Genomic DNA, 12,294 nt, shown 5'->3' on the forward strand with positions numbered 1-12,294 from the left:
TCAAGGTCATTTATACTGGTGAAGATCATTTACTAGTCTTCTAAAGGTCATTTATACTGGTGAAGATCATTTACTAGTCTTCTAAAGGTCATTTATACTGGTCAAGGTCAATTACTAGTCTCATGAAGGTAATTTATACTGGTCACAGTCATATACTGGTCACGGTCATTTCTACTGGTGAAGGTCATTTATACTGGTCAAGGTCATTTGTACTTGTCAAGGTCATTTATACTGGTCAAGGTCATTTACTAGTCTTATTGAAGGTAATTTATACTGCTCAAGGTCATTGATATTGGTCAAGGTCATTAAGTGGCACGCTATAGTGCGCGATTCTTCATCATTGTTGAGGATTTGAAAAAAGGTTAAATTGCAGAAAAGCGAAAGGCTAAAATCCATGGTCACGGAGGGCATACTATAGTATGTTGTTTTTCTTTTTTTTGGTGGTGTGCGGGCTCCATCCAATAACTACACCAGTTGTGATGCAATAGAGTTTGCTGTGGCCGTTGTGAATTATGGGTGGTGTGGTCTTTGCCAAGACGGTGGATTGTGGCCCATGCCTTCCTGCTGTTATTTGTCATGTTGGTGTTCTCTATATCTTTTCGTCCTGGGCATGACGTTAAACTGTTCCGTTCGAGAGGACCGGCGACCCTCGAATGTAAACAGGTGTTGGGACAGGGTCAGGTGTTGTCTTGATGCATCCTATGATGATGCCACAGGTGTCATTTAGGGCTGTGTCGACCAATTTGGTGTGACGGGATAGGCTTGTAGGTGATGCAGAGGAGGGAAATGTGTCGGTAGCTCATTGGGGATAATGGGTCTTTGCCAGGTTTAGGGATTGCAACCACTTTGGCCTTTTTCCAGACAGAAGGGATGGTTTTCTGTGCTATGCATGTGTTCAGCATCCCCACAAGCCAGGTCTTTCCGTTAGGTCCCAGGTGCTGTATCATTTCTGCTAGTAGGTCATCAATCCCTGCTGCTTTTCCGGGTTTCAACTTTCCCATTGCAGTTTCACGTTCTTCTAGGTCGAAGGGTTTGGTTTGAAGGCTGGCTGATTGTGGTTGGTCTGATACCACTGTGCGATGGTATTCTCCTGTGGGTTGGTGGCGGTCTTGGTCACAACTGGTGGCCAACAGTTGTAACCAACACCGCCACCGACCCACATAGAATACCATCGCACAGTGGTATCAGACCAACCATAATCAGCCATCACTCAAACCAAACCCTTCGACCTAGAAGAACTTGAAACTGCAATGGGAAAGTTGAAACCCGGAAAAGCAGCAGGGATTGATGACCTACTGGCAGAAATGATACAGCACCTAGGACCTAACTCAAGGCCCTGGCTTGTGGGGATGCTGAACACATGCACAGCACAGAAAACCACCCCTTCTGTCTGGAAAAAGGCCAAAGTGGTTGCAATCCCTAAACCTGGCAAAGACCCATTATCCCCGAAGAGCTACCGACCCATTTCCCTCCTCTGCATCACGTCTTTCTTATACCTGTGGTGTGCGGGCTCCATCCAATACCTACACTAGTTGTGATGCAACAGAATTAGCTGTGACCGCTGTGAATTATGGGTGGTGTGGTCTTTGCCAAGACGGTGGATTGTGGCCCATGCCTTCCTGCTGTTATTTGTCATTTGTCATTATGGTGTTCTCTATATCTTTTCGTCCTGGGCATGACGTTAAACTGTTCCGTTTGAGAGGACCGGCGACCCTCGAATGTAAACAGCCACGAAAGGAAACTGTGTGTGTGAGGTGTTCTCTATCATTTCATTCCAGACTTCACTGTCTATCTCCTGTGTTTTCCATTCATCTTGAGCGTTACACAGTCGTCTGATGTGCGGGGGGAGGTGCCGGCTAGCGCATAAAGGCACGGACGGGACAGGTGTTTTCTTGACCCATCCCGTGATGATGCGACAGGTGTCATTTAGGGCTGTGTCGACCAATTTGGTGTGACGTGATCGGCTCCAGCTTGAGCAGGAATACTCTGCTGTAGAGAAAGACAGGGCCATGGCAGTTGCACGGATTGTTTGTGGGTCTGCGCCCCACTTGGGAGTTCACTAGTTTTCACAGGATGTTATTGTGGGTGTTGACCGTGGCTTTTGTGTTCTCCAGGTGTTTTTTTGAAGAAGAGTGTCCTGTCCAGTGTAACTCCAAGATACATGGGGTGGGTATGGTTGGAGAGTTTGTGACCATCCCAAGTGACGCTCAGTTCTTTTCTTGCGTCTCGGTTCCTCAGGTGGAAGCTGCATAGTTGGGTTTGTGTGTGTCTTTCTTTTTCTGTCTTTCTTTCTTAGGACGGAGATCAAGGTAGACGCCATAGGAAGGCTCAACACTAGCCGATGCCCCTAGAGATCCATCCCAAAGCTTCCCTCAGGGAGCACAGCAAGCCAGCTAGCCAGCAAGCCTGCCCAGTCAGCCAACGCAGCCAGTCAGCTCCGCCAGTCAGCCAGTGTAGAAAGTCAGGCTGCCAAGCCAGAGCATATCAGCCCTTGCAGTAAGCCATTGCAGCCATACCAGCCTTGCTCAGTCAGCTCAGCCAGGCCTCTCTTGAGGCCTGGCTCTCTGTCTGCCTGGCCCGGTCTGCCCTGCCCTGCCTTGCAGCAACAGAACCAGCCTTTCTGGAAAGCCAGCCAGCTCAGAATGCGAGCTGAGCAAGCCAGTGCAGCAGCAAGCCCAGACTAGGTTACCGCAGCCTTACTGTGCAGCCACAGCCACTCAGTCTAGACCAGCAGGAGCTGGCCAGGCTCCAACCCTTGCAGCGCAGCCTTAGGCCGGACAGTCCCCCTGCCTGCACTTTGTTGCCTTCCTGGCCTGTCTGCCTGCCTAGGCGCCTCGGTCTTCCTGTCTGTCTGCCTTGGCCTGCCAGTCTGAAACTGGTTTAGACTAACTGCGTGCTTGCCAGCTGCGCTGGCTTGCTGAGCTCGTATTCTGAGCTGGCTGGCTTGCCAGCAAGGCTGGTTCTGTTGCTGCAAGGCAGGGCGGGGCAGACCGGGCCAGGCAGACAGAGAGCCAGGCCTCGAGAGAGGCCTGGCTGAGCTGACTGAGCAAGGCTGGTATGGCTACAATGGTTGACTGCAAGGGCTGATGTGCGCTGGCTTGGCAGCCTGACTTTCTACACTGGCTGACTGGCGGAGCAGGCTGGCTGCGTTGGCTGACTGGGCGGGCTTGCTGGCTAGCTGGCTTGCTGGACTCCCTGAGGGAAGCTTTGGGATGGATCTCTAGGGGCATCGGCTTGTGTTGAGCCTTCCAACGGCGTCTACCTTGATCTTCGTCCTAAGAAAGAAAGACAGAAAAAGAAACACACACACAAACTCAACTATGCAGCTTCCACATGAGGAAGGCAGGCAGGCACGCAGGCAGGCACAAGCTGCCTGCGTGCTTGCTTCGCCCTCCAGTTGCTGCTCCAGTTATTTGTTTTCCCTCAAACCCATCCTCAATGTGTTGGGTGAGGTTGAGCTCTGTCCAGCACAGGACGGGACGGAAACCAGCTTGGTCTTTAGTCAGCTTGGTGTCTATGAGTGGTATGAGGCGTTGGAGTAGCAGCCTCTCTTGTAGGTGATGCAGAGGAGGGAAATGGGTCGGTAGCTCTTTGAGGATGATGGGTCTTTGCCAGGTTTGGGGATTGCAACCACTTTGGCTTTTCTCCAGACAGAAGGGATGGTTTTCTGTGCCATGCATGTGTTCAGCATCCCCACGAGCCAGGTCTTTGCGTTAGGTTCCAGGTGCTGTATAATTTCTGCCAGTATGTCATCAATCCCTGCTGCTTTTCCGGGTTTCAACTTTCCCATTGCAGTTTTGAGTTCTTCTAGGTCGAAGGGTTTGGTTTGAGGGCTGGCTGATTGTGGTTGGTCTGATACCACTGTGCGATGGTATTCTCCTGTGGGTCGTGGCGGTGTTGGTTACGACTGTTGGCCACCAGTTGTGATGCAACAGAGTTCGCTGTGACTGTTGTGAATTATGGGTGGCTCCCTGAGGTCCTTGATCGCCATTGGGTCCAACAGTGGTCATTGAAGCGTGCACACACATGCACACATGCACCTACACACACAGGGGCACATGCGTATGCACACCTGGACCTTTAAATGAACAACAACACAAAAACTAAGGCACTGGTGTCGGACTTCTGGTTTACCGGAACGGGGTTCAACTCCCTGCAGTGCCCTGCTCAATGTGTTGTATTTCATTCATTGGTCCATGGTCTCAGGTCATTGAGCGGCGCGCTATAGTGTGCGATTCTTCATCATTGTTGAGGATTTTTTAAAGGTGAAAATCAAGGAAAAGCAAAAGGCTATAGTCCATGGTCACGGACCGCATACTGGTCAAGGTCATTTATACTGGTGAAGATCATTTACTAGTCTTCTAAAGGTCATTTATACTGGTGAAGATCATTTACTAGTCTTCTAAAGGTCATTTATACTGGTCAAGGTCAATTACTAGTCTCATGAAGGTAATTTATACTGGTCACAGTCATATACTGGTCACGGTCATTTCTACTGGTGAAGGTCATTTATACTGGTCAAGGTCATTTGTACTTGTCAAGGTCATTTATACTGGTCAAGGTCATTTACTAGTCTTATTGAAGGTAATTTATACTGCTCAAGGTCATTGATATTGGTCAAGGTCATTAAGTGGCACGCTATAGTGCGCGATTCTTCATCATTGTTGAGGATTTGAAAAAAGGTTAAATTGCAGAAAAGCGAAAGGCTAAAGTCCATGGTCACGGAGGGCATACTATAGTATGTTGTTTTTCTTTTTTTTGGTGGTGTGCGGGCTCCATCCAATAACTACACCAGTTGTGATGCAATAGAGTTTGCTGTGACCGTTGTGAATTATGGGTGGTGTGGTCTTTGCCAAGACGGTGGATTGTGGCCCATGCCTTCCTGCTGTTATTTGTCATGTTGGTGTTCTCTATATCTTTTCGTCCTGGGCATGACGTTAAACTGTTCCGTTCGAGAGGACCGGCGACCCTCGAATGTAAACAGGTGTTGGGACAGGGTCAGGTGTTGTCTTGATGCATCCTATGATGATGCCACAGGTGTCATTTAGGGCTGTGTCGACCAATTTGGTGTGACGGGATAGGCTTGTAGGTGATGCAGAGGAGGGAAATGGGTCGGTAGCTCTTTGGGGATAATGGGTCTTTGCCAGGTTTAGGGATTGCAACCACTTTGGCCTTTTTCCAGACAGAAGGGATGGTTTTCTGTGCTATGCATGTGTTCAGCATCCCCACAAGCCAGGTCTTTCCGTTAGGTCCCAGGTGCTGTATCATTTCTGCTAGTAGGTCATCAATCCCTGCTGCTTTTCCGGGTTTCAACTTTCCCATTGCAGTTTCACGTTCTTCTAGGTCGAAGGGTTTGGTTTGAAGGCTGGCTGATTGTGGTTGGTCTGATACCACTGTGCGATGGTATTCTCCTGTGGGTTGGTGGCGGTCTTGGTCACAACTGGTGGCCAACAGTTGTAACCAACACCGCCACCGACCCACCAAATACCACCAAATACCACCAGATATTTCCAACCCCCTTACGCATCGACACAATTACTACATACAACAAACAACATGCCACGAAGAACAGCCTCAAGGACCCTAGCGCATTCTTCCACGCACCTATACCCTTTTTCACACCGCCCCCAGCCAACACGGAGGTTGTGTGTGTGTGTGTGTGCAGACTACTTTCGCTGTGAGCATGTGTGTGTGTAAACTACTTAAGCTGTGAGTGCGCACGTTCGTATGTGTGCGCGTGCGTCATCGCGTGGCCGTTTTCACTTTTCAGTTAGCTATAAACACAACACGAGATACAACTGTCTTAATAAGCATAAGCCACACACACACACAGCGTGAAGTGGCTACAGCGCACGCTCTGGTGAAAACAGCTAATCTACAAGCTCACAACATCACAGGTTGCAAAAGCCATGAGTTCTCTCAAGCCAAAGCTCACAATTGAGACCGTTTTGGACGCAAATCCACCTGCAAATTGGATCTGTGCGACTGTCCATATATAGCTGCATGTCAAACTGGGGGTCCTTGATACTTTTCAAATGGGGCTCTGTGGGCTAATAAGTGTAAATGCTGCGGTCCTTGCTCTTGCCATGAAAACGTTTCCCTACCATGCATTTGGAAGAATACTTTAATGTTATACTGCTGTTTTTATTCATAAAAAACCACACACACACACACACACACAAATATATTATACAAGTTGAAATATATCAGAACGGGTAAGGACTAGTACCTATAATAGATAAATTAACTAGAAAAAGTGCCCTTCTGGGCACAGGTCTCCACCAGGAGGACAGGACACACACACACACACACACACACACACACACACACACACACACACACACACACACACACACACACACACACACACACACACACACACACACACACACACACACACACGTGTCATGTGTGTGTTTGCACCTTCTTTTCCCACCGTTCTCAAAATCCTTTTTGAGTTTTATATGAATACTTTTTATTTTACTGTGTGTTACTGTGTAGCAAGATAGTACAAGATAGGCTAGGCTCCACAAGTTACAGAACAATGGGATTGCTATACAAGTTGAGAAACATTTTAGATTAGCAAAGCACAACACCAAAAAATATATGTATTTTCATAGGAGAGCAAAGTTGATTGTCAGATTGTTCAGCAGCATATCGTATTATCACAAATAAAAGTGGTATAATGGCATGGAAATGAGGTCATAAGCCTATGATGTCAAGGTATTTGAAGCCTGACATAATTTCACCTCCCTTAAGAGCCATGCTGACACAGATCAGCTTAATGAGACTGGGAAATGCAAGCTCAGCTTCTAACTGTCAGTCAGGACAATCATGGACAGGATTGCCAAACTATCATTTGTCTATTTGCTTTTTTTTGCTGTGTACCAGCTCAGTGGCCTTGTGGTTAGTGTCTGCCCTGAGGCCGGGAGGGCGGGTTCGATCTCCGGACTCTGAAAAATGGGACACAGTATCAGGGATTGGATTGGGGGTCTCTGCGACATACTAGCGTCATCCAGGGGGTGTACTTAGGGTACATCATGTCCAGGCCAGGGGGTGTACTTGTACATCAAATTCCTCATGCTACAGAAACAGGAGATATGCTCATGGCTCGGCAAGACTTACTTACAGTAATTACTATTAGCTACTGAGGTGAGAGATGATGAATAGACCTACAGTAGGCCAATGTGTAATGTGTGTTTGCATGTTTTATGTAATTTGATTGTCTGTGTCAACATTGTCATGTACGGTTTGTGTTTTCCCTTGATGTCTTTGTCTTATTTATTTATAAATGCAAGTTGTTGGCACCTCTCTCATTAAAAGTGGGCCTGTAGTCCTATGTTACACAATTTATTCTACCTTATGCAGCCATAATATAAACATACTATAAGTTATAAAATAACATTAGTGCATGTGACAGTGGAAATTAACCTGCATAGTGCTGCATAGGCATAGTGCTGCCTTGATCCCGCCTCTAGCTGCCGCTGATTGGCCAGGCCGTTTGGTGGCTAACTAACAGGTTAACTAAAATGTGGAACACCCTACCAACAGCCGCTAAGCAATGTGAATCCCTAGACTCCTTCAAAACCACCCTCAAAGAGCACTTACGGTTGGCTGCAATTTGAAACTGGCCCCTGTAAAAAAGTTAATGTCCCCCGTCTCCCCCCCATAGCTCCCACCCCTTATTTATTTATTTTAATTTAATGGTGTATATGATGATTTTTGAGTGGTGCAACCACTCCTACAAGCAGCAATGTCCGTGTACCTGTGTGTGTGTGTACCTGTGTGTACCTGTTTGTTTGTATGTATAAGTGAGCACGAGTATGTGACTTAATAATAGCAGTAGGGGGCGCCAGAAACAGTGAGAGGGGTAGTAGCAGCAATGTCCGTGTACCTGTGTGTGTGTGTGTGTGTGTACCTGTTTCTATGTATAAGTGAGCATGAGTATGTGACTTAATAATAGCAGTAGGGGGCGCCAGAAACAGTGAGAGGGGTAGTGCTGTGTCTCTAATGAGAGAGAGAGAGGGAGAGAGGGAGGGGGGGGGGGAATCAGTTCACACGTGTGTGATTTTTTTCTTTCTGTAGTGGGTTGAGCTTTCCTAGTCATGTGACGCCCCAATCACCCATATTCAGGACAGCTGAGACACCTGGCTGCTGACTAAAAGGGAGCCACACCCAGCCATCAGAGTAGCTGGCTGGCTTGTGTGTTCCTGGTGGTGTATTGCTGCAAGAGTGTCATTGATGGTATGGTATGCACTATGCTGTATACGGTCTCATGTGTTTTTCCTAAATGTGAAGTTATGAGCAAAATCTGAGTGTTCCTTCTTTATCTTGCAGGCATCTGACAGTGAGAATCCCACCCTGGGATAGGCTGCGTTATGGCCCCCACCTGTTGTAGGCTTGTGGATTTGCATGCGGAGCTGCTGTGGCTTGCAGTTGCTGCCCCATGGACCAGGGTATAGGCCTACTGACTGCGTGGCATCTCCACACCATAGCCTCGTATGCGAACTTGCATGTGGTGCTGTTCAGCTCCTGTTGGTTTGGTGGTGTATTTCATGGGACCAGAGCGCTGATGACAGCATGGCCTCTCATTAATTGCCTAGTGTGGCATTCTTAAAGACAATTTTTGTATTTTTCCAGTTTTTCACGTGTCTATAAGATGACAGTACTTCATTAGACACCCTGGAGTCGTTTTATGTGAAATGGCGTAATAACTTTGTATTTAGGGTTTCTTCCTGGAGGCTGAACCCTTGACAGTCAAACGGGCCAATGAAATAAACACGGTTAGTGTGAAGTATAAATATTGCATGCAACGACCCACCTCCTCCTCATTATCTTTATTTTTATTTTTAATATGACAACCTCTGTGGGTGGAGCTGGCCACATACACATGTGCATTTGAACCATGGCGGTAGCAGGGTGCTCTGTACCAAACTGTGTGACAAAGTGTTGTCAACCACCTGTGCTGGTCAACCCAAAGTGGTCTTCTCTACTGAACCACATCCACAAACACAAACATAGAAACACCCTCTTCCCTAAATGTTTGCACCGGCGAATAAAAAGACGCTCAAAGAAGTGGTTGAAATCTGGTAGGTTTACATTCTTTTTTTATTATGAAGGCAAGCATATGTAGGATATACATTCTAAACTGATTATATATTGGTTTTATTCCTTTGCTTTCAAGGAACAAAACCATCAGCAAAACTTCTGAAGGATGTGGCTATAGGCTGAACCCTCTCCATCAAACATCTGAGATTGAGGGATTTCATTCCCTCATTTTGAGATTCGCACCCAAAAATGTGGTGTTTGGATTCAGAGGGATGCTGTGCAGGTAATGAAGTAGTGCAATCACTTATTGTAGGTACAATATAAATAGTTTGAACATTTTATTTTTCCTTCCAGGCTGTACCTTGCAGCCATGCACCAAAATGAGAACAAGAGACGAGAGCCACTACTGAGGAACGGTGAAGCTCAATACCAGATCTGGTACCCAAAATATAAGAAGGGGAAATACTCTGAGACCAACAAAGAAGAGGCCAACATTGAGTAAGTCTGTCCAAATATGTATTGGTTGTACATAACACAAGTTTCAGAGGGAATGGGCTAGAAGTGTAAATAACTAAACTGGTTTAGTATGTTTACAGAATATGTCCAAAACCTAATGGCGATCCTTTTTGATGAGGTAGTGAAGGACCCAAGAACATTTACAGCCAAGCTGCTTGAGCTGCGTCCCACCCCCCCTGAATTCCACAATCAGGCCAGACCAGGACACTATTACCTCGACAGGAGTGGTGTCAAGGTTCAGCCGAGGTAGGGTCTGACATTCTGAATCCCACATACTCCCCGTTGTCATCAGGGTATGCAGCCCGGACCCAGCAGGCCACATGAAGGAGTGACCTTACGGTTTCCCTCTCCCAAATACCCATAGATCCAGCTTGTGAAGCACCTGTATGCTGTATGCCAAATACCTGCAGCGCCTGGGGAAAACGGTTGCCTGTTGGATAGCAAACCAGAAACCAGGATTAGGTAGGGGTAAGAAAGTCTGCATGGGCACTAGATGTCTGTTTGTTTGACAGTTTGTTTTGATTTGTTTTTCATAGTCACTGCTGTTGCTGTTATGATTAGGTATCATCCTCCCATGGGCTTCAATAAAAGGTGTATTATCATATTCTGTGCGATTTTTACCTTCTCATTCCTTTTACATCATCAAGGGGTCCATTGAATGCCCTGTACACCTGGAGGGCATTTTCTATAGAAAATGGGTTGAGGCATACCGGCTCCAACCCACGGTGTAGGGACATGCACCTTGGAGGTAATTGTAGCTGGTTCAATTTTGCCATTACCTTCATACATTTAGGGAAGACAGTGAAGACCATATTTTAATCCTATTCTATAATATTGTGTATATTATGCAGTGCATCATTCATCTCTAGGACAAAGATGCGTCATGCAGACCTGTGACAAATTGTCCTTTTACAAATAATACTTGTGGTATCTCCTGACAACATATGTTCTCCTCTCTGTTCCCATGGCTTGGCAGTGACCACATGAACACCTTTATGGACAAAGGAATGGCATTAGTAGTATCCATTGCCAGAATTGATGAAAGCTTTATCAAACATCTATATATGAGGTTTAATATTGTTAGCTGTTAACATTTCTTACCATTCAGATGGGTCCACATTTCGGCGGTTGTGGTGGACCAGTTGTACTTCATCCTCTTCATCTGAACCAGAATCTGGCTCAAACATATATGGCTGAAGGGGGAGGGACTAGGACAGGTGGTCTTAAAGTAGGAGGCGGGGGGCTGGATAAGGTAAGGTTAAACTCATGCATACCTAATGAACTGGTGGGTGTGTCCACATAAAACCATCATTTTAACAAATACTGTACACTTTTTTGAAAAAATTATACCTCCATATATATCAATAACACCTGATCATGTTAAATTGTGGGAAAAAATCACGGCACTCCATCTTTAAGTTAAGCAATATTACACGAGAGGGGGTGGTTTAACGTCATTAATACACGCCTGCGATGCTGCATTGATGATGTTAAACTACCCCCTCGAGTGTAATATTGCAACAGTTATCCTTAAAACTAAGAGAATCGCAGAGATTTTTTTTCACTACGACCACAAATGTCCCAAGAAACTAGCTAGCCTAGCCACTGAGTCTGCTGTGCTCTGAGAGAAAAGCACGGCTGAATTGTTTGTTTTGATTAGGCGTTGAAATAATGTGGTTTGAAGCATGGCTAGAAAGCTGTTTCAACCAATCAGATTGCTTCCTCAAAACGACCTGTATAATCTGAGGTAAAGGGCTGCCTATAGTATATTGTATTTTTGTTTAAACTGTAATTATTATTTAATATTGACCTTTTGTTTTATTAGGAGGAGCTCTGCCTCTGCTGTTTTTGTCATTTTCTTTTGATTTAAGTTTATTTGATTAGGTTTATTATTTATGATGCAAACCAATATTGTGGCTTTAGAGGGTGTAGTTATTAGGCTGCTATCTTCCCACTTACATTCGGTGTGCCATAGTCCTACAGGTGGTTGGTCACAGGCGTAAGCTGGTAATTGGGGTTAGTGCATGATAACTCTTGTTCTAACTTTGCTGTGCATGCATGCTTGTGTATTTTAACCATATATTTGTGCTTTACAATGAGTATGAAGTGTGACGTGTGCTCAAACTATTAGATTCCCCCTGACCTCCCTCACTCCCTGACTTCCTCCTGTGTGTGTGTGGTCTGGACACCACAGCACCCCTGCCTGTACTGGTAACATTATAGTTATAGTGAATGACATTTTAACTTTTTGATACATTTTGTAGTCCTCCTTTTAAATAGGTTGTTCAAGTAAAGAATTATATTTCTAACCTGAAGACCCTTGCCGTTTTTAAGTATTCTGCCTTGAGCCTAAATAAAATATGTATTTGTACTGGAAACACATCTCTCTCTGTCTCTGCTCCTTCCTATCTCAACCCTGTGGGTATTCAATTCAATGTGTATCATATATTCTCTGGGTGAAACTCCCAGGGTGGCGTAGTCTGGTTTTGTGTCCGGACTCCGGGCCTAAGTGCCCTGGTCACATATTGTATGTCTTTAAATGTTCTGATGAATTGAAAATGGAGGACCCTGATGTAAACAAGTATTTTTCTGGTTTTATCCTCTCAAACAGATTTTGTATTGACCTGTACTTTCATTTAAACTGTGTAGTCAACTCTATCCATATTCTCTACAAAGTAAACTGTTAATCAAAACGCAGGGGTGGTGACTGGACCCGCAGCCGGCAGGGGG

This window comes from Protomyctophum parallelum (assembly GCF_964188405.1).
Source record: "Protomyctophum parallelum genome assembly, chromosome: 9".
NCBI classification, from domain to species: Eukaryota; Metazoa; Chordata; class Actinopteri; order Myctophiformes; family Myctophidae; genus Protomyctophum; species Protomyctophum parallelum.